Below are 23,247 nucleotides of genomic sequence, written 5' to 3' on the forward strand. Positions count from 1 at the left end.
TCGTAGGCGGAAAGCCATGATGCGGCACTTGACATTGACCAGCCCTTGGCCACCCTCTGCAGTTGGTAAGTTTAGAATCTCTGGTCTCAGCCAATGCTTTCCGGATCAGAAGAAATGGGTGATGCATTTTTGTATGTCCTCCACCAGAGCTTTGGGTGGCTGCAGGGAAAGAACCTTGTACCATAACTTAGTGGTGACCAGACTGTTGATGACTAGTACCCTACATTGGTCGGACAGTTGGCAGAGCAAGTTCTTCCATTTCAGTAACAGTACTTCAATGTGTGCCAACAAGCCTTCCCAGTTATGCCTCACAAAATTCCCAGGGCCAAGGAACACCTCTAGGAGGGAAAGAACCTTGTACCATAACTTAGTGGTGACCAGACTGTTGATGACTAGTACCCTACATTGGTCGGACAGTTGGCAGAGCAAGTTCTTCCATTTCAGTAACAGTACTTCAATGTGTGCCAACAAGCCTTCCCAGTTATGCCTCACAAAATTCCCAGGGCCAAGGAACACCTCTAGGAACTTAATCCCATCTCTTCTTCACGAAAGATTGGCAGGGAGAGGAGGAGGGAGAGGAAATATGGGGGCAGGTAGGGGGTAGGTCGAGGGTTGAAGCCACAGCACTTCTGTTTTTGTCCAATTATTCTTGGCCGATGATGCCCTGCTGAAGACATCCAAAGCACTCATCATAAAATCAGTCTTCTGACTGTCTGATGCAGACACAGATGTCATCTGCATAAGCAATGCTTTTTAAGGGGTGGGTTCCAAAAGTAACACCAGACAAGGACTTCCAAAAGGTATTAAGAGGGGCTCAAGGGATAAACGTACAAAATTCCTGACAGAGAGCAGCCCTGTCTTACCCCTCTCCCAAACACAAAAGGGGGGGTACAAGTTCATTGTTTATCTTTAAGATAGCCGATATGTTTGAATAACATAATTGTATATGGGATAGAAAGAGATGTCCAAAACCAAAACATTTTAGCACTTCAAAAAGATATGTATGATAAACACAGTCAAAGCCTTTCTCCTGGTCGAGGAAGATCAACCACAACTTTCATAATTAATCTCACAGATTTCAATGACATCTCGGACAACAGAGATATTATCCTGAATATTGTGACCAGGAACGCAATAAGTCTGGTCCATGTGAATAATGTCTCCTAGTAGGGGTGAGAGATGCAAAGCCTTTGAGAAAATTTTATCGTCCGTGCACAACAAGGACACTGGCCTCCACTGTGATATGAGCAATAAATTTCCTCTTTTAGGAAGCAAAACAAGCACAGCTCTCCTGCAGCTCAGTGGAAGTTCACCCTTCTTCACGCTCTCCAGGAAAACCAGAAGCAAATCAGGTCCAATCAAGTCCCAAAATTTCTCGAAGAACTCCACTGGCAGGCCATTCAGGCCAGGTGATTTCCCTCTGTCCAGGCTTTTAAGGGCAACAGAAAGTTCCTCAAGCGTGAGCGGTGACTCCAAATCTGTTCTTTGCTTTGGAGTTAGCGTACTGACACCGTCAAACAAAATAGGAACAAGTTCTGCATCGACATCTGTTGCCTGGTAAAGTGTAGAGAAGAAGAGTCTTGCATCCTTCTTAATTTCTACAGGGTTGGCCGTGATTGAATTATCAGGACGTTTCAAAGCAGTAATTTGGGAATGAGGAAATTTTGTGTCTTTTGGTGAATAAAGGACACGCCCGAGTCATGTTACCAAATGCAAAATCCTGAGTACGAGCAGGTATCATGCTGGCGGATACGCAACATACCTTAGTCAGTCTGCAGAGTGGACCCAACATTGCGTAACCTCGTCTGTGATCTAACTTAGATGACAAATTAGCGCAGGCCAAACATTTCAGCAGTCTTATGCCACTCCTTTACATGACATACCATACGTGGCATACTTAGCATTTTACAGTAGGCCGACATCATGCATCTGATGTGGAGGATAGAGGATGACTGATTGGCAAGTACGATGAGATGAGGACATAAAGAGATAGATGGGGACAGGACGAACCACCCCTGGGCAAGCCGTGCTACCCCCATTTTAGCCTCCCAATCAGAGTTATGTGATGCCACGGGACCAGGTGGTGGATGTCCAATGTCCATACAGGCAGCTGGCCCAAATTCCCAGTCATGGCTGCACAGCATTGATCCTAGGCAGGGGATTCTCTTCTGGAGAACAATGGTTCGGATCACCCATCTAGCATAGACAACAAAGTACTGCTAAACTGCAGGTTTGTATTCTGATTTGTATTCTACAGTGTTCAATATATAAAATTCACTTGTAATTAAGTAGTTCCTCAATCATAAACGAATATCTGTATAAGACAGACAGATCATCTTCCACCATTAAAAAACAAAAATGAACCAAATGCTTAACCCAGCTTTGTGCTTCACATGATACAATGTAATTACACTCTGGCATTATGGAGTGAGGCCCCTAATAGCCAGCGAGGCCGGTGTTGTGAATGAACGTGTACGTATTATGTTAAAAAGCCAGATTTTGCTGGATCCTTTGAGAATTTCGAAGCTTTGACGCACCAAATCGCTCCATGGAGGCCGCCATCTTGCGGATGCGGAAGTGTGCATAAACAATTGCGAAAAGGTTCAATCGAGGCTTTGGCTTCGCCGGCTCATTGCGGCTTTGCAGTAGGGTCATATTATAGTAAGACCCACAAGATGGCGCTGTTCCTCTATGGATACTTCATCATATGACATAAGTTTGTTTCTACCTTATTAAGTCTTTTTTTGTAATGCTTTTTAAGTTACTCCTGGAAACAGGTAATTGTTAATGCTGTAGGTCAGCAGCAGTGGGATTAACCCATTTGGGGGCATTCAGTCAATCACTGGCATGAATATTAGATCATTCTACGCAGGTATATTACATCCTTCTTGAACATCATTAATTGATGCAGTTTTTTTGACAGTACCCTGAGATGAGGTCAGATTTGAAAAGCTTAGAATCCAAATTATTCATCCAGGCATCTTCAGAAGTAGGTATTTCAAGGTGCAATCGCTGGGAATTTAGTCCATGGTTCTCACAACTAGGCCCAAACTGTAACCAATTGTGGTGTAGGAGTTTGGGAAGAACCATGTGTCATGAAGCCATAACTTCAAATAGTTATGGATATAGTTTGAGGAGGGAGGAGAAGAGGGAAAGGTAGTTGGGAAGGGAGGGGATGAATGCAAAGGGAGGAAAGTTGAATATATGGAAAAGGAAGTGAAAGATTCCTACCATCTGGAATATATAAGTAAATTTCACTGCAATATGAAGGTGAAGGGCATCACCTATTCCTTTTCTCTTTTTTCAGTATGTGGACCAAACCTCATGGTTACACTAACGACGATAGGTTACGGCAACAACTCGCTGACAAACAAGAATGGTTCGGAATTCCCAAGGAATGAATAACAGTATAGTGGAATGTAGGATTGGACATTAGTTGCCAGTGAGGAGACACCTTCAAGGAGGTAATGCCTGCCGCAGTGTGGATATTCCGAAAGGTGTTTGAAAACAAAGGCTGGAAACGAGAAGAATGAAACTGGAGATGACCAGATAACCTGGACATGGTGAGATGATGGTATTAACATCAGACTGACGCACTTTACTATGGTAGTGGAGATGAGGTGGACTGGGGCGACACAAATGATGGAGAAAGCGGGCATGGAAGCCAAAATAGGTTGATAATCACCCACCTGCGTATCGTTGCTCAGTAACAAACACTACATCTCTGCTTTATGGTGGGAGACTCAATGATACCCATGGCCTAATGCCTCACAGGATTAAGGATGGACAGATGTCCTGCACCTGTAACTTGCTACTAATTCCACATCCTATGTGATACTTGGCAGGACATTCGTGACATAGCGGTCGTACACTTTGGCCTCATGGCGAAATTGCATCTCAACGCTGGACTAGAACAACCACAAATATACAGGGTTGTTTGCCCAGAAAAAGTAACCTATTCCTCAGGGTTAGGAGTATTTTTTTGAGTTGCTATAGTTACTATTGTAACAGGTTGCCCCCGTCGTTGTCCCCCATCGCACCACAGAGCGAAAGGGGGACTATGGTTTTACCCTCCGTCCGTGTGTACGTCCGTGTGTGCTTCTGTCCGTCCGTCCGTGTGTGCGTACCCTTGTGAGCGGAATATCTTGAAAAAATAAATGAACTACTAACTTCTAACCCGGTGTGTGGGTGTATCTAGGCATAATAGTAAGGGCATTTTATGAGATATTTCACAAATCTGTTAACTAAATTGTTACCAAAAAATTTCTTCACCAATATGTTTGTAAAGGTGTGTAATAACATGTGTTAAAATGTTGAAGGTCAACTCCCGTGGGAAACCCAGAAAAAAATCTGTTGAATTCGGGTACCGAAAAATTATTTTCGAGAATTTTTATTTTTTTTAAATCGGCCCTTAAGTAACTTATGAGGGGTCAAATTAGGGTTTTTCATGATTCTGAGTTGATTGTTAACATTTATATTTCACCACAGACACTCCTTTGTGGAAAAATAATTTCTAAATATATCTCATTTTCTACTTTGCAGGACATGGAGTCTAGCAATATGGATGAAGACGTTACTCCACCTGTGCATCATTAGCATCAGCCGTGCGCCCTTGGCATACTGATGATGGCCTGCAGCGGCAAAGATGTGAAGCATCTTGGTAACAATGCAGGACAGATGCCCATTGTGGTCTGCAAGTCGCTCGGTTCTGATAAAGACCTTGATCACATCTACCATGTGGTGGTACTCCACCCAGAGTGCAGGTGTTCTTCCTCCTTTTGCGAGTCGTTTGAAGGTTTCTTAAAACCTTTGCTCAAACACTGGCACTACTGGGTCTGAGTGTCTGGCTCCCATCTTCCCATCAGCCACCTTCTCCATGAAGGTCTTCATGTCACCACGCTCCTCCTCAGTGAAGGCAAGTTTCATGATGTGTTGATAGATGGCTGCATCGATGAGGAGGTGAACACGGATTGCCTTGTCAAAACATCCTCCATCCATGATGTGGTTGGCTGTCGTACTTCCAGGATAGATCAACTGGATCACATCTAGTAGTCCAGAATCTTCCATGATGTTACCCATTGATCCAAGATAAGACTTCAGCAGGTGAAAACCACCCAACCTTGGAATGAGGTGTAGATTTGCCTGCTTTATTATATTCACAGCCTTCAGCCAAATCGGAAGATCAAAGGTCACTATAGCGACCCCAGCGCGCGGTATGCACTCTTTCAGAGTGGTGAAGATGGTGTTGAGGTCATTAGGGTCTCCTTCAATAACTGGGAGGAACTCGATCTGTGTGCTCTGCTTTGCATCATTAGCATGGATTCTCTTCATCCAGCCATTCCAGTTGGAGTGTGGGAACTCAGGATCGTTGGCTTTGATCACCCACCCCGCTGCCCAGAGTGTGTCACCTGGAGTGAGGAGTGGCTGATCATGAGCCAGGGAGGAGGAAAGCTCAGCGAGGGGGAGAAACATGATCGCGTTCGTTCCTATCTGTTTCCTGTTCGTAAATGGAATAATCTTTACTTCAGTTCCTCTCAGGATCTTAGCTTTGTCGAGTGCCTTCAACTTCACCCGGGGGAAAGCTGCTGTTGTCTGTGGATCTGGCAAAGGTGGTGCCGGAGAGGTGACTTCGATCCAACCCATTGAGTGAAAGGGAGTGTTTCCGTGAATAGAGACAATGTTTAAATCTATATTGTCTCCAACAAACTGAGTGACTGCATTGTTTGTTTCCCCAACCTCCATAAAGACCACCTGATCATTACTTGACAATTCACTTTCACTGGCTGGCACTTTGGCTGTCATCACTGATTGATCCTCAAGCGCAGCATCAACCGCAACCTCATCATTGATCTGTTCATCGGTTTCCTCCACAATGGTGTCAAGAGTGCCAGAAGTATCTGGAACATCATCTCCACTCCTACTATTAAGGAAGCAGTATTTGTAGTTTTGTGTCTCCGTGTAAGACTCAGTGTATCCCAGCCGGTGGAACTTGTTGAGCATCCATTTTGACCCAAATCTATGATCAAGTTGTATGGCAAGCCCCATTTGGTGTGGCAATACTCCAGACCGAGGTCGACAGGCCTTAATAAAATTCTGCCCCCAAACGGCAACTCTTTCGTCTGTCTTGACAATCGGTCTCAAGAACATCTGAAGGCTTGCAGGAACAAATGTCAGCTGACTATCGATGTCAGTCATACTGTGTGTGGTGGGGTATGACTTTGGACCTAAATCAATCAAGGCAATATCATTGGATATGAACTTGAGTGCCGTCTTTATGATCTGAGTCTTCTCAACTCCATGGTCAAGATTAGCATGATGCGCTCGCAGAATATTGTCGGTGCCATCTTTGAGACAGAGTACATCTGCCCTTCTTTCCTGTGTTGTGAAATACAAGGTGTCTTCGTATTTCTCTAGAAGTTTTATCTTTAGCCAATGCTTTGAATAAGAAAGGCTCTTCTCTGGTGACTGATAAAACTCCTGCAGCTTTTCATGGACTTGGTCCATGTTCATTACCCCATGCTCTAATTCTGAGTCTAACCATTCGCAGAATTCAATAAAAACTGCCTCTCGCTCCTCATCAATACTCCTCTGTCCTCTCTTCCTTTTTCCTTCCTCATCAGTCTTGGACAAACTGTCACCTCTCGCAAACATAAGTTTGCATCGCAAATGGTACAGTGTTTCTTCTGCTACCAAGTCGTTGATCCCTTCCAGGCGTCCAGTGACTTCAGTGCCCCAGTCATCCCCGCGACTCCATGCTGTCTTCAGCAAGCTTGCCTTCAGTGTATCTGCAGTCAAATTATCTGGCACTCTGTATTTCTTTCTAGCTTGTGCTGGATTATTTTTGTAGAGCTGGGCTGGTTGGTTGCAAAGAATGCATACATCCTTGTACAGGAGGTCAACTGACTGTGATCTTCTAGAACTGCAGCCAGTTGATGAACTGAACTCACAAGTAGTGCGTCTTCTCTTCAACTTTGATGACTCTTTCTCTGCCTTTGATGCTTGAGCTGACTTCTTGGTGTTTGCAACAAAGTTGTTGTACAGATCATTTTTACACTTCTGGTGGTACCTCAGTTTTCCTTCCTTTTGAGCCTCCTTCATACGTTCCACAACAGTAACATTTTCGACAGTTTCTGCTTGTTTCAATAAAGTTGAGTATCCCTTTGGAGTTGCCTGTATGAGCCTTTCAGCTGGTGTATCCGAGCGTGCACGGCTGATGCTAATGATGCACAGGTGGAGTAACGTCTTCATCCATATTGCTAGACTCCATGTCCTGCAAAGTAGAAAATGAGATATATTTAGAAATTATTTTTCCACAAAGGAGTGTCTGTGGTGAAATATAAATGTTAACAATCAACTCAGAATCATGAAAAACCCTTATTTGACCCCTCATAAGTTACTTAAGGGCCGATTTAAAAAAAAAGAAATTCTCGAAAATAATTTTTCGGTACCCGAATTCAACAGCTTTTTTTCTGGGTTTCCCACGGGAGTTGACCTTCAACATTTTAACACATGTTATTACACACCTTTACAAACATATTGGTGAAGAAATTTTTTGGTAACAATTTAGTTAACAGATTTTCATATGTTTCCCTTACGATAAGGAAGAACGCTATTGAAAATTGGGTCGCCACGTCAAAATCCAAGATGGCCGCCACCATATATGTCTGAACCTTGTGAGCGAAATATCTTGAAAAATAAACGAAGTACCAACTTCTAATCCGGTGTGTGGGTGTATCTACGCATAAGGAAGAAGGCTATTGAAATTTGGGTCGCCACGTCAAAATCCAAGATGGCCGCCACCATATATATGTCTGAACCTTGTGAGCGGAATATCTTGAAAAATAAACGAAGTGCCAACTTCTAATCTGTTGTGTGGGTGTGTCTCCAACCCACTCGCACATATTATCGACTTTCCCATGTTTTCTGTGTCTTCCACTTTGTCAACTCACATCACTTCACCGACGGGGGACCTAGGCGTAACGCTTGTTTCTGTGATGAGTTATCTTACTATAATTCACCAAATGTCTGTCCGTCCGTTCCCAGGTACCGCAAAAACCGCTGAACCGATCGCAACGAAATTTTGGGTGGGCAATCCTGGGACCCCCTGGAGTAAAATAGGCTATATTGTTTTTCCAATTACAGCTTTGGTCTCCAGCATTTTCAGGTTTGGACTCCAGCTTTTTCAAGTTTGGACTCCCGCCTAACGTTATTGTCCCGGGTACCGCAAAACGGCTGCACCGATCGCAACGATACACCTCCATGCCCATGGGGCTCCCACGGGTGACCCCACCAGTATAAATAATTTGCTTTTATATGTAGCACTTTCATACGTCTTTATAATATTTTTCCCTAATATTCTTTATTTCTCCTAGATGCAGGTTATTTTTTAAAAAACATTGGAACACCCATCATAGCTTACCTTTTTTTCTGGGCAACCCTGTATAACTGAACAACAATCATCCATACCCCAACACTAATATCTCCATTCGTTTGATATTTACAACAAGTTAAAACGAAGCTCTTAACATGAACAGCTGGGAAAATATTGAATGAATCACCCTTTTTTGAATGGCCTCGTCACCAATGTCAAAAATGTCACCCAGTCCTGCACTTCCTGTATGAGAGAGTGGTCTGTTACGTCATATCCTGAGTTATTCAGCCCCTGTTTTCGTACCCAACGTCTGGAAGGTACCGAACATTAATATCAGTCAGTCAGTCCATGGTTGGAAAGAGCTTTATATATTAGATATACAATGACAAAAGAGGATTCTAAAAGTACGCTTAATGTTGTATCTTTTTACTCTCAATAAAGCACAAACATCTTAAACATGTTAACTTTCAAGCAAGCTCGCACCTCCTCTTCCTCTTTTTTGCAGTTGCACTTTCTCGGTGTAAATATTTTCCAAACTCTTCATCCATTTTTTTTAACAGGAAACAATCCAGCGAAGAGCCAAAGTAATGAATAGAGCACGAAGAATGCTTTTGTAGGTCACGTCCACCATTTCTTCTTCTTCCTCATCTTCCATTGTAATTAAGTCCAGCCATTCTGAAGGATTTGGGTTTGCAATGAGCAAAACATGGGTCAAAGGAAAGAGAAAATTTTACTTGGAAGACTTTGAAATCAACTTAAGCAAAACAAACCCAGATCAGTCGTTCCTCGCTCCAAATTTCTCAGTGAAATTTAACATGGCGAAAGCTGTTGCCACTTGTAAGAACGGAAAATTATTATGATTCCAACATTTCAGTGTGACACTACAATGAGGCCAAATATCATTTAAAATAACAAAAATCATAGTTAGAGTTCCAATAGAAAGTCCACACCCCCTTTCAAAATTTTCACCTTTTGTTACCTGAAAGCCTGGAATTAAAATGCATTAAATAAGACTTTTTTCCACCTTAATTTACACATCGTAACCCACAAATTCCAAGTGAAAAACAAATTCAACAAATTTCAGAAAATTAATTAAAAATGCAAAATTATAATATCTTGGTTGGATAAGTGTCTGCCCCACTGAGTTAATACTTGGTGGAAGCACCTTTGCCAGCAATTACACCTGTGAGTCTGTTGGAATATGTCTCCACAAACTTTGCACACCTTGATTGGGCAATATTTTCCCATCCTTCTGTACAAAACTGTCCATGCTCTGTCAACTTGAATGATGAGCGTTGATTGGCAGCAATGATCAAGTCATGCCACAGATTTTCACTTTAGCCACTCCAACTTTGGCTGTGTGCTTCGGTCGTTGTCAGGTGAACTTCCGTCCCCATTTCCGCTTTCTTGCGGAGGGCAGCAGGTTTTCCTCTTGGATTTTTCTGTGTTTTGCTCCATCCATTTTCCCTTCTACCCTGACAAATGCCCCAGTCCCTGCTGATGAGAAGCATCCCCATAACATGATGCCACCACCATGCTTTACAGTAGGGATGGTGTTCTTTGGGTGATGTGCTGTGTTGGGTTTGCGCCAAACATAACGTTTTGCATTTAGGCCAAAAAATTCCATCTTGATTTTGTCAGACCACAAAACATTTTGCCACATGGCTTCAGAATCTCCAGAGTGGTTTTTTTTATATACCTCAAACAGGACTCAAGGTGGGCTTTTTTGAGTATTGCCTTAATTCTTGCCACCCTACCGTGCAGGCCAGACTTGTGGAGTGCTTGGGATATTGTTGGCACATGCCCACAGCGACCAGTCTTTGCCATAAACCCCTGTAGCTCTTTCAATGTTGCCATTGGCCTCTTGGTGGCCTCTCTGTTCAGTCTCCTCCTTGCTTGGTCATCCAGTTCGGAGGGACGGCCTGATCTAGGCAGCATCTTTGTGGTACCATACGCCTTCCACTTCTTAATGATTGTCTTGACTGTGCTCCAATGAATATTCAAGGCCTTTTAAATATTTTTATACCCATCCACTGATCTGTACCTTTCCACAACTTTATCCAGGAGGTCTTTTGAAAGCTCCTTGGTGCTCATGGTTGAGTCTTTGCTGTTAAATGCACTACTCAGCAGAGGAAACCTTTCGGAACAGCTGATTTTATTCTGAAATAATATTTTTAAAATTTTTTTGCATACAAGATCGAGGCTTGTGAAAGAGCCAACGTTAATCACACAAAAAAAAATGGACACATAAAACAAATAATAAAGGGAGCGGTAGACAAGATGGGGAGAGAGGGGGAAGCACACAAGCACAACAGCAGAGAGCAGGGACATCGGGAGATCTGTGGGAGGGAGAGGGCTTCGGGGGAGGAGGCGTGGGAAGTCGGGGGGGGGGTGGGTGGGAGAGGTATAAAACACATGGACACTGCTTGGACTTCCAGGAAAGAAGTCGGTATTTCAAAAAAGTGGATCTCGGGTGAATTAACGGAGGTGGAAGAGATCATGGCTTTGGATGGGGGAAGATAAGAGATGGTGGTGGACAACTATTTTAAAGACCTGGAGGGAGGAGTGGGATTGAAGAGAGTGACGGAGTTTGTTCCAGAGGCGGGAGAAAAGAGGAATGAAGGAATGAAGGTAAGCAGAGAGTCTTGATTTTGGCAGTTTCACCAGAAGAGGGTTGCTGGCGGATCTTGTGCGGCCCGCAGGAATATTTGGGGGACAGAGCACAAACGCCCAGTCGGCGACTGGCTTTGGAGGCCAGCTTGGAAATGTGGTTTTCCCAGGAAAGATCATGACAGATTCACTACAATTTAACACAGGTGGAGGCCAATTAACTTGGTGTGTAATTTTGAAGGTCATTTACCTGAGCTAATTTACAATTGCTACTATAAGGCGGGTGGACACTTATCCAACCAAGATATTCTAGTTTTGTATTTTTAATTAATTTTCTGAAATTTGTAGAATTTGTGTTTCACTTGGACATTGTGGGTTATGATGAGAAGGTGGAAAAGTCTGATTTAATGCAATTTAATTCCAGACTATAAGGCAACAAAAGGTGAAAAAATTGAAAGGGGGTGTATACTTTCTATAGGCACTGTACATAAGTATTTCTTCTCAACCTGTTCTTTTATCTGCAATGAAGATATTATTCCAAAATGTAATGCAATGAGGTTGGATACTTATGTAAATTATATATTTCTGTATTTAAAAAAAAATATTTTTAGAAATCTGTAAAATAAAAATAAAAAACTCCACCCTGCCATTACGGGGTATTATGTGTAGTTGAGTGACAAAAAATTAATAATTTAATTTATTTTAAATTCAGGCTGTGACAACAAAATGTGAAAAAGTCAATGTGTGTGAATACTTTCTCAAGGCACTGTATTTAGAGCTTTCCATACAGTCTGTCTCTCCATACTAAATACTTATGGAATCCATGACCAACTCCACTCTTGGATTGCTGACTTCTTCTATTCTCATTGCCAATGTGTGGGTCTTAACATAACCCTTTTATCTCCTCACCCTGTCAAGGCTGGAGTACCCCGAGGCAGCGTTCTAGGCCCCATTCTATTCCTAAGCTTCATCAATTATCTCCCTGGAAAATCCTCTTTGTCTATTTGCTGAGGACTCCCCTCTCTGCTGTGACATCCCTCGTCCTTCAGACAGGCAGTCTGCAGCTTCCTCACTCTCTGCAGACCTGGACAAAATCACAAACTGGTCAAACAAGTGAAACATGTCTTTCAGTCCTGACAAATCTCACACTCTCACTTTGTCTCCCCGAAAAAACCTTCTGGACAACCCTCCCATCCACTTTCTCAACAATCCTCTCAAAGAAGTTCTGTCGCTCAAGCTCTTGGGTCTCACTATCTGCCATGATCTTTCCTGGGAAAACCACATTTCCAAGCTGGCCTCCAAAGCCAGTCGCCGACTGGGCATCCTCCGTCGTGCGAAGTCCTTCCTTGGCACACCTGAGCTCCTCACCACATACAAGGCTTTCATCCACAGCTCAATGGAATACTGCTCTCCCCTCTGGGCTGGTGCTCCTGCCTCACACCTAGCTCGGCTTCACGCTGTTGAAACCAAAGCGTTCAGAATCATTCGAATCTCCCACGATGAAGCTGAGTCGATGGGCCTATCACTTCACCATCACCAACAGGTCGGTGGTCTGTTTTGTCTTCTACCGCCTCCTTTCTGGTCTTGCACCCTCTGCCATCTCTGTGCGTTGTCCTACCCAGGTATCTGCAGGACATACGCCGTCCACCAGCAGCCCCCTCCAAGTGAAACTGCCTAAATCCAGAATGACTGCTCACCTCCACTCATTTGTCCCTCTTTTTCCCCTCTTGTGGAACCATCTTCCACATTCTCTTCAATCTCAATCTTCCCTCCAGATTTTTATGACAGTTGTTCACCACCATATCAAATAATCCCATGATCTTTTCTACACCAGTTAAACCATCCCACTCCTCCCAAAAATTTGTTCATGCATCCATCTTGTCCACTCCTTGCGTTCTCCACTCATCGTTACCTGCATCCCTTGTTTGTCTATTTTCTCCTTCCGCCATAGTGTTGGCGTTTCCACCTTGTCCCACTGTTGTACTGCCTGTTCTGTGTTCTAGCTCTTCCCGGAGTCTTAACTATGTATAAAAAATCCATCATAACTATTCTGTATCAGTCCCTTCACTCTTTCTCCCAATGGATGATTGTTTTTTTATACAACATCGAGGCTCATGGAAGAACGAGAATGTCAACCTCGCAATGTAAACTCAGAATGTGGTTTCCTTCAATTTTCTGGTTACATTCATCTTCTTGACTATTGAGTTGCACAACACTTTGGCCCTAACACCACCCTATCTCTTTACTATACCACTAACAACTGACACTTGTCTGATGCTCACCTTTGTCCATGTGTAGTTCATCTGCATGACAGACACTTTGTGAAGTTCAATTCTAAGTATTGGGCTTTTATTTTGGCTGGGGCGTGAGTGAGGGGAAGGGGGTTCAGACAATATTTATTTATTTATTTATTATTTTAAGAGGCACATCATTGATTCTGTGGTCCTTTCCTTTCATATGCAGCAGCTGCTAGTTGCATCATTTTTTTTCTGGGGACACCACCGTGCCCACCACCGTGTCGCTGATGAGTGCCCCCTTTCAGTCAGATTTGAAATTTGGAATTGGTTCCGGGTGTTGGCAATAACTTGCCCACAGTTTGCGAAGTCGAAGGACACCATTGGATGTTTATAACGTCTACCAATTTATGCTGGCAGATTGCGCACCCAGTTCCATGTCCACCCGATGGATGCCCCACACAAAATGGTCTTGCCAAGCGTATGAAACTCCAGGGTAAGGACAGTTTCTAGTTGCGTTGCGTTTTGAACCCAGGCTAGACAGCTCAGTGGAGCGTGTGCGTAGATCTAGGCTCTCCTGCCAGTCCAATTGGGTGATATTTTCATAGCTTTACTGTGTGCCAACTAAGGTGGAGAATAAAGCAAGATGCGAAGCCATTTAATCAACCTGTTATTGGCAATTCTGAAGTTTGCAAAGTTCACAAGGTCTGTTTTTCAGGCACAATACCAAAGCAGCTGGCAATTGGGGGTGGGAGAGGAAAGGGGGTGCACTGTGAACAAAAGGCAGCGCTGTGTACCTAGATTTCTGTTCAAAATGGCGTGTGTATTATTGGCGAGTAGAAAGTGGTGATTGCCACCCAGTTGAAGGAGCGCACGCAGCATCGGAGCGCCTCAAATGTACCGGTAGTTCTTTTCTGCCAAGATAGGATTTTCAGCCTGAGTGCAAATGAGTGTGAATGAAGCCAGAAGATTGGAGATGCACTTGACGTCCATTGGAGTAAATCAGGCGTAGCCCGGGCTCATAGTTTTTATTTCTGATGAAACGGCTGCTCTTGGCAGCTTCAAGTGAATGGGCAGAAATACAACGTGCTCGTCATAAACCTGTCTCGCTAGGTTGGATTTGTAGGCAAATCTGCAGTCTGTGGTCCTTGCCAATTTCTCCGGTGACCGGCAGCATCGTGGGGAAGGTTAAAGCCAGGAAGTAAACTGAAGATAACCTCAGGCTCCATCAACTGGGTCTAACATATAGAACCTGTCGGAGGAAGACTCTAGTGATGATATACTTAGCTGTTCTATTTCTAATTTGCCAACTTTGTCTTTAAGAAGTACAGCATACGCATTTTCACTCTAACTTGAGCACCCAAGTTTTCATGCCTGGAGGAATTTCGCTTTAACCTGCTTAGGACAAGTGGACTTAAGTAAGAAACTTTTTCCCAAATATTTTGGCCGCTTCCAGATTTCCACCACAAATTGCTCACTGACACGCTGCATGCCGGAACAAATGGGTTACAGCCTTTTGCGAGAATCACTGGCTCTCTCCGAACAATCCTCCCATTTGCTCTTTTGTGCTTCCGCTGAAATCCCCATACGGCCTAGCACTAACGCGATGCGGAGATGCCGGACCGAATTCGGGGCCGTTGGCTCTCTTTGTGGCATTTGCCTGTCTCACGCCTTCCGTGAGAATACTTTGACCTAGAACCCATTCTCCATCTTTAGTAGGTATTTTTTTTCTATCAACATACAAGGAACATGCTGAGTTATTTAACTAGTCAAACTGTTTCCTGAATTTAAAATCTTTCAGCTGAAGGAGTCTCAACGTAGATTTCTTGTTCCCTAAAATTAAGTCATTACACATTCCAAGATCTCCAAAATGTTTGACTTTGGAAAGTGGTAAAAATATTTTTTTTTTCTGTTTCGAACCCACAACCCCACAACAACTGAAATACACAATTACACCAACTCACACTACAAATCTACAACGACCTCCAACATAGACATCTTCATACAATATTGTTACTATTGCCACCAATAATGACAAAAATGTTAAAAGATGTCATGATGACAATCCGTAAAAGGATTGCAGTGTCATTCCTACCTTGTCGTTCCTTCGTACGTTATTTGGCTGTTTTGGGGGATTTCATCCCCCACATGATTTTTTTCATTTAAAAAAGTTTTTCTCACTTGGTCAACTCAATTTTTCCCGATTTGGATGCTAATGACGTCATTATCCAGTATAATATGTTGAAGGGTATTTACATGGGGAACCCCTGACTACCACCCCCCACAATGATATATCTCATGAAAATTCCTTCTCTATTTCCCTTAATATCCCAACCATTCTGTCTGCACTCAGATATTCTACTGTTGTCCTTCACTTTTGGAGTCATTTATTTATTTTTTATGCCAACATGGCAGAATTTTTCTTTTTACCCTCTTCTTCTCTGCTCCTTTCCTTCTATTTCACCAAACTCCTATATCCTCCTAATCTTCCTTCCATTCTCTCCCAAACTCTGCTCAGCTACTTTCCTTTTCCTACCATCAAACATTCTCTTTTCCTCAATTTACTCCCTACCTATACATATACACACAATAAAGAGATACGTCCATTCCTACCTATCATCTTCCCTTCTGGTCCTTTACTCAATGCTGGCATTTCCAATCTCTTCCCACCCCATCCATACATATCCTGTGTACACGTATTAAATAGATGTCGCCAATGTCACCAATTTTCAAGAAGAGACTTGAAAATCCTTCTTCAAACAATTTTCAAGCTTATTCTTCACTTCAACATCTGCCGTGAATAAGGCGAGTGGATTCTCGCAGAAACGTCAGCTCTACCAACTTGTAAGTCCAGCTTTTGCGTTTATAAACTTTTACTGATTTAATTCGACTGGATGGAAGCAAAACAACCTGCGTTGATATAAAGCTGAAAGTGTTCGCGAGTTATTGCACTCACAGACAAACAAACAAAGAAACAAGAAGATATCAGGCGGTAAGTAGCCTGAAAAGTATGAGAAAAATCATAAGAAACAATAATTGATTGATTAAATGCGGAATTAAAATAAATAAATAATAATCGGAAAATAATTAATTTCTTAATCAATTGGTTAGTCGCATACCTAATGCTTCAGTCACATTTGGCTCGGCGGCCGTAGGGTCTAAAAAGTCTACGGCCACTAGCAATTATAGGGCGGCCGCAGTATTTCCACGGTCACACAATGTAGCAGTCACATATGTTTTTATTTTTTGGGGTAGCTGCACGGGGTATTTAGAAATTGTGGAGACCCAAAACGTGGGGGTGCCGTACGGTCTTTGATTTGATGTCGCACGGTGACCTTAGGGCGTCCCTGCGGCGGCCATAGAATTGTCAAGGCAGACGCAAGGTAGCCTCAAGGTGCCCGCAAGGCGACCGCAAGGGGGCCCTAAGGCGAACGTGCGGCCAGACGGACGGTAACGAGTGGGTATATATACCAGTTCTTTTTCATATGTATAACAGCACTTACAGTTGTCATGGCTACGGCTTGTCGAATTGCTACGGCCAACCTAGAAATGAAAAAAGTTATAACTCCGCGCTATAATTCCACGGCGACCCCTACGGCCTGTAAAAGATAGCCATATGCCCTAGGGCCACCCTGAGGCCACCTCAGAAACTCTGCGGCCGCCGCACGTTTCTGTCAATTTAGGGGGGGGTACGGCCGCCGTATCCTAGCCGTAGAGCAAATGTGACTGAGGAGTAAATCACCAATCTTTCATCCAAAACTGTAACTTTTTGAAAATTAATTATATAATTAATCTAAAAATTAAATAATTAATCAATTACTTGATTAATCAATAAATGAAAAATACCTTTATTTTAAATTATTTGATAATAAGCGATAAATCAACTTATTTATTCAATCCACTATCGCTTAATACCTGGTTCTTTCGGAAAACGATAAATGCTGCAGGTATGACTCTTCGATTGGTGATTGCAATCTGGAACGAAACACTGTGCCATCTTCACAAAGCTAAGGTAAAACCAGGCCGTGTGCTGGCATTTTAACCTGACGTCATCGCTTCGGTTTGCTTTTGTGGTGTAAAAATTATTAAATCCGATTAAAAATATATTGTTACGGTACGGGTGCAAAACCCAAGAGCGAATGTCGCTTCCTTCCATTGGAATCATTGTAATTGCTTCAGCCGATATTGTGCAAGGCATGGTGACATTTATCACCAATTCTGAGGATGAATAAATCGGTGATTTTGCAATCTCTTGATGTGATACTGCAGCAATCTATTTTGGTGCATTTTTAATTATTGTTATGAAACGTTCGAGAATAAAACATATGGCTTTTAAAAGCTTTTGACCTCACTCTATAGTACTTTTTAAGCATATAGGTTTGTACGCATTTGAATGGGCGGACATTTTGTTTCTTGTGCCATCCCTACACATGGAGTGCTGTTGTACTTACTCCATGATACTTCAGCACAAATTTTCAAAATATAGCATCCTAAATTGTATGATCACATTTGGTTCAAAACTAAAGCATAAACAGTATTTGAAGATGTTTTTCCTTTTTTTGAACATTCAGGAAGCCAATAAAGTGAACTCCACGAAGGTCTAATCTCAGATACTCTGCCTTGTAGTTCTTTTAAATTCTAAATCTTAACAGATCTTCCAGAACTGATATTTAAGTAAGTTTGTAGATAAGCCCACGAGGAGGAGTGCGGTTTTGTATCTTTTCTTAAGCTAACCCTAACCCTAACCCAAACTCAAACAACTCCTAATATAGTGGCAGGGCTGACAGATGACCTACAGGTGCACACACTCACCTCCAGGCTGTCTAGCCTGTGTTTGAATCCCGACCCAGCTATAAACTGTCATCCCAGTGTTGCACAGGTAGGGTGATCTATCAATGGGTGTGTCATCCCTCTGATATATGTTAAACTAGACGTCCCATTTGCCAGTATTCGTTGGTGGATGTTAAAGATCCCACGGTATATTTTGCGAAGAGTAGGTGAGCTATCGCCAGAACCTTGAACAAATTCCAAATTCCTTCCCCAACTACTGTTGGGAAGGCAACGCCAAACCACTCTTGCCAAGAAGCTGATTCATCAGCACCGACACCCTGTAACAGAGTATGATACATCAGAATCAGAGAAATAACCGTATCTTGATCAGGTGACCCATCTTGTTATGTTACATATTGTTATGTCTTGCGGGGTAGAGCAATATGTAGAGCAGCTAGATCTGAATAGGTAACATGCTTCGAGATGTCGCGATAGCTAGAACCCACTATGTACCTTTAAGTTAGTATGTGTAGGCGTTTGTGGGGTTAAGCTGTATACTTGTGAACCTACTAGGAGGTTCGTGTGATAAGTAGAGTTAGGGATTAAAGAGTAGCGCCCCTGTGTGTCCTCACCTGGTTAGCCAAACCTTTGTCCCTTTTGGCACCGCATACCCTGTAGACACCATAGATAGGTCCCTAGTACAACATTAAATAACGCCCTTCCCTGACATGACTGTGAAAGAGAACCAGCAAAAGGAAACCAGGCCAGGACACCACCGATAATGGCCACCGCCATTTATACCTCCGACAGGCCTATCTACCTCGAGTGCCACGTGCTATGACCACACCACAGGCCTGTGATTCGGTGGAGGCCACTGATTGGGTGGCGCGCCAAGGCTGACTTCACCGCCGCGGAGTGATACGAGGGGCGGCAGGATTTTTCGTGAGTGAGTGAGTTGCACGGCAGTTGGTTCAGAGCAGTTGAGCGGTAGTTGGTTTGGAGAGTTGCTTTGTTGGCTTGAACTTGGCTCGAAGCGGCACTTGGCGTGCAGTGGACTCGCGCCCTCTTTCCCCCTTTGCCGTCCTTCGGCGTTCTGTGTTAATGCTCGAGTTGAGGGTCGACCTTATGTGGAGCTCGCCGGCCTGCGTTGGACGCGTGGTGCCTGGTGCACGGACCTCGGGGGTGGCGAGAGAATCGGAGCTTGGAACGGGGCCTACCTCGTGTGCAAACGATCTGAGCGTGGAGCGGGGCCTGGTGGCGGCCGAGCGGGGCCGTGTTACACGCAAGACTACAGACAGATAAGACTGCACACTACATTACCTATCCCAATTACACGACAAACGTGTTCTTTTTATTAATTCATATCCCCTCATCTCGTTTCTGAAATCTGTCGTGTGGGGACGTCCTGATTAGGATATTTGTTACCGGCGCGTGATTTTTCTTGTCCTTGCCTTTTTCCTTTAATAAACCCTTGTGTTATTTTGCATCCCCTGTTAAACCTGTGCCCGCTTGAGTTAATCCCCTTACAGGACCGGAGCTACGTCGGTGCGCTGAAGGAAGCTTTTTCCGCAGCCTCCATTTTCCTTCTTCCTCCCGCACGACATATAGCCGAATCCGTGTTTGGGTAGTTGCCTCCGAATAAGACCGTTTAGGCCATCCGCGACTCTAATGTTAACCGGAGTTGCGCGACAATATGTTCCTATTATAAGAATGTTGATTAAAACCCTTGCCACTCACTAATGATCCATCGCCAGTCTGGACATTTTAGTGGACTCATAAAATGTCCTCAGGACAGTTTGGGATGGGCACAAAAATATTGCCTGCACAAAAGAAGCAACACTGTCTCCATCATCATCCATAAATGTAGATACAGGGTGTTTCAATAAAAGTGGACTATTTGAACGTTTTATTGTAGAAAAAATACAAAAGGTAGCAAGTTCAGTGATACATCGATTGAAAGCGTACACCATGCCATTTTCAAATAACTCATTATACTTCTTTCAATGTGTGCTCCGCCTCTATTAAAACAGGCTTTGATCCTGACTCCACAATTCTCCACAACGTGTCTGCAGGTGACTGGAGTGGTAACCTCCACCTCCTCCATCTCCTGCTCCAGGTCCTCCACCTCCTGCTTCAGGACAGCCAGGGTTCGAAGTTTGATGGTGTAAACTTGACCTTTGGCAGCACCTCGAAAAAACAAAATCCAATGGATTCAAATCCGGCCTGTGGGGCGCCCACTCATGTGCTGAGACCAGGTTGATGACACGATTTCCAAACAGCTGGTGGAGAAAGTCGATGGTTTCACCTGCAGTGTGCGGTGGGGCACCATCCTGCATGAACCATGCAAGTCTGAGTTGGTTTGGAGATAGTGGAGTGAGATCAGCGTGGAATCAGCGTAAGACCTTGCGATACCGCTCAACGTCTTACAATGGGCATCCTCGAATCAATACGGTCCTGGCATACCCCATCTTATATTCAATGCACAGAAGCAAGTGGACTTGGGCCTTTGAGAGACATCTCAGACACCTGCTCAGAGGCTCCGCACCCCCAGAAGATGTTGTGATTGTTGATAACCCCGTTCAAATGGAAGTGTGCTTCATCACTAAACCACAATAGTCCTTGAGCCAACCGGCCATATTTTGAAGTGAATGCTCCGGCGGGGGGAGTAATTCTCATTATGATTTTCCATTAGACCAATGTCTCAAGTGTCAGAAAAGGTGTGATGGACATCTGAGAACGGTAGCTTAGTGCCCGGATGGACGTCATCTTTGAAACCACCCAGCTCGAAAATGCCCATTTGTTGGGGTACATTGTTGCACGTGTATCTGGACTTCTATACTAGCTATCGATGTGCGGTTGACGACTAAATATACGTCCGATGTGTACCGTCTAAATAAAAAATAATATGAAGCATTTTGTTTTAGATTAATTATTATAAAAATCAATTATCGAAAAAAAATCATATATTTTTCAATATTTTATTATTAGACTTGTACTTTTTTTAGTGAAACAACACTGGTATGATTTTCCAAATTATGCATTGTGCTACACCGTTTATCTGTCTATAAAAATAACTCAAAAACTAAAACATATCATCCACCACGAGTGTACACAAAAAATATATGAAAAGGCATGCACTTTCCACAAACCGAAACTATGTCAGTTGGAATTTCCCGCCGATAATCAACCCACAGAACCCAGTGCCGAAAGTGACGTCAGTCTATTCTATATCTATATTCTATATTCTATATCTCAGTCTGAGATTTGTTGCGGTGACCTGATTAATTTCTGAGGGGGGGGGGGGGGGGTGGCTTAAGAACTAAAAGTGAACATGTTAGATGGCGCCACATACAACTCTATTATAGAGTTGTATTGTGGCGCCATCTAACATGTTCACTGACTTGGATGAGTATGTCTATGTAAGCTGGCGAGCTTTTCGGATATCGGAGTAATCTAACGTCAGTCTTTTTGTTCTTTCAGCTGAGATGGCCGGTGTCGAGGCGAAACGGGCGAAGATTGAACCTGAGTCCGGAACGTGCATCCTGTGCAGCAAGAAGTCGCCACTCTCTGAACTAAGCAAGGCAGCGGGCAACAGTTCTTGGAAGACATTGTGTGACGCAGCCGCAGTTAGAAACTTTTATCCAATTCTAAAGCTAGTCCAAGAAGGCGCAGTTGAACTTCCTAATATTCCAATATTATACCATAGGGCTTGTAGATCAGACTTCACTCACAAAAACCACCTAGCTACTTTGACCAATGCAGCTAGAAGTTCTTCAGTTGATACTGGCGATGCGGTGCGACGGCGATCATCACGGGAAGAGACAGGATCAACTTCAACGGTCTACGATGATAAATGCATTTTTTGCCAGCGTGCTTCAAAATTCATAAAAGGCAGTCGTGCCCGTGAAACAGTTGTCTTGGCTGTTGAACTTCGAGCAGATAAGACAATAAGAGATGCTGCGACAGCTCGCAATGATGAGAGAGTTTTGGCATTGACTACACGAGATATGGTTGCAGCTGAGGCTCACTACCACTTCTCCTGCTATAGAAACTACACACGGCCCCAAAAACCTCAAGTAGAAACTGACATTGAAGATAATATCGAGAAAAAAGAAATGATACGATGTATATTCAATTTCATTCGCACTGACTTGTTCTTGAACCCGAGGATTGTTCCAATAGTTGATGTTGCAACAGATATCCTGTCTTCAGATACATTTTCAGTTGATGTTCGTGACTCCATCAAGAAGAATCTGCAGCGCACATTACAAAGAGAGTTTGGAGAATCGCTCATCTTCTTCAATGTGAAACACCGTGTATACTTGATGCCCGATAATCTGACAAAGCGAGAGATTGCTGCAGAGTACGTAAACCTGAAAGCAGAAGTGAAAGCATTTGAACGAACGGACGGTGAAAGTAACATTGTGCGTGCAGCTACTTCACTGCGACACCAGATCAAAGATGCTCATTACAATGAACGTTGGCCGCCTCAGCCAGCAGAACTCACTTCAGATTACGTGAAGATACCAGATTCTCTTCGTGTATTTCTGCATACTTTGATTTGCGGGAGTGGGGGTAGCTCTGCGCGTGCCGACACACTGGTATGGTCGATGGCTCAAGATATCATCAATGCTGTACACCGGGGTACCATCAGAACATCGAAGCATGTCCTACTTCCGTGGGTCATGAAAACGCTCACCGGTAATACAGAGGTCATCAGAATATTGAATCGACTCGGGCACGGATGTTCGTACACAGTTCTGGAAGAAATCGAGACAGCGCTATGCATAGACAAATTAGCAAGTGTGGAGAAAGATACAGTACCACTTCCGTCACATGTGCACCCTTCGGTCCCGACTGTATTAGCATTCGATAACATCGACAGGCTAGAGGAATCGCTGAGTGGTGGCAGAACATCGCATCGTGTCAACGGTATCATCGTCCAACCGAAGTCGCAGTCGTGTTTGCCGCCCCAACCTCCATCGGCAGTATCCAAAGCAGATAAGAAGCGATCTATCCCGTCATCCAGCGATTTAGTTCCAATATACAGCGGTGGGAAACGAGAGGGCCCACCTGCAATCAAGCCTGCAGATCTTTCTGACACTCTTGCAGGCGCAACATCCCTTGCGCAGCGCCGAAATCACGTATGGATTATGACTCGCATGCTGGAACCATGCGACCAGACAATCAGTTCGTGGACTGGTTTCAACATCATGACTAGAGATCGTGTTCAGGTGACGGAAGATGTAGTTGGCTACCTGC

This window comes from Myxine glutinosa, chromosome 2, assembly GCF_964187855.1.
Source record: "Myxine glutinosa chromosome 2, kmMyxGlut1.1, whole genome shotgun sequence".
NCBI lineage: Eukaryota > Metazoa > Chordata > Myxini > Myxiniformes > Myxinidae > Myxine > Myxine glutinosa.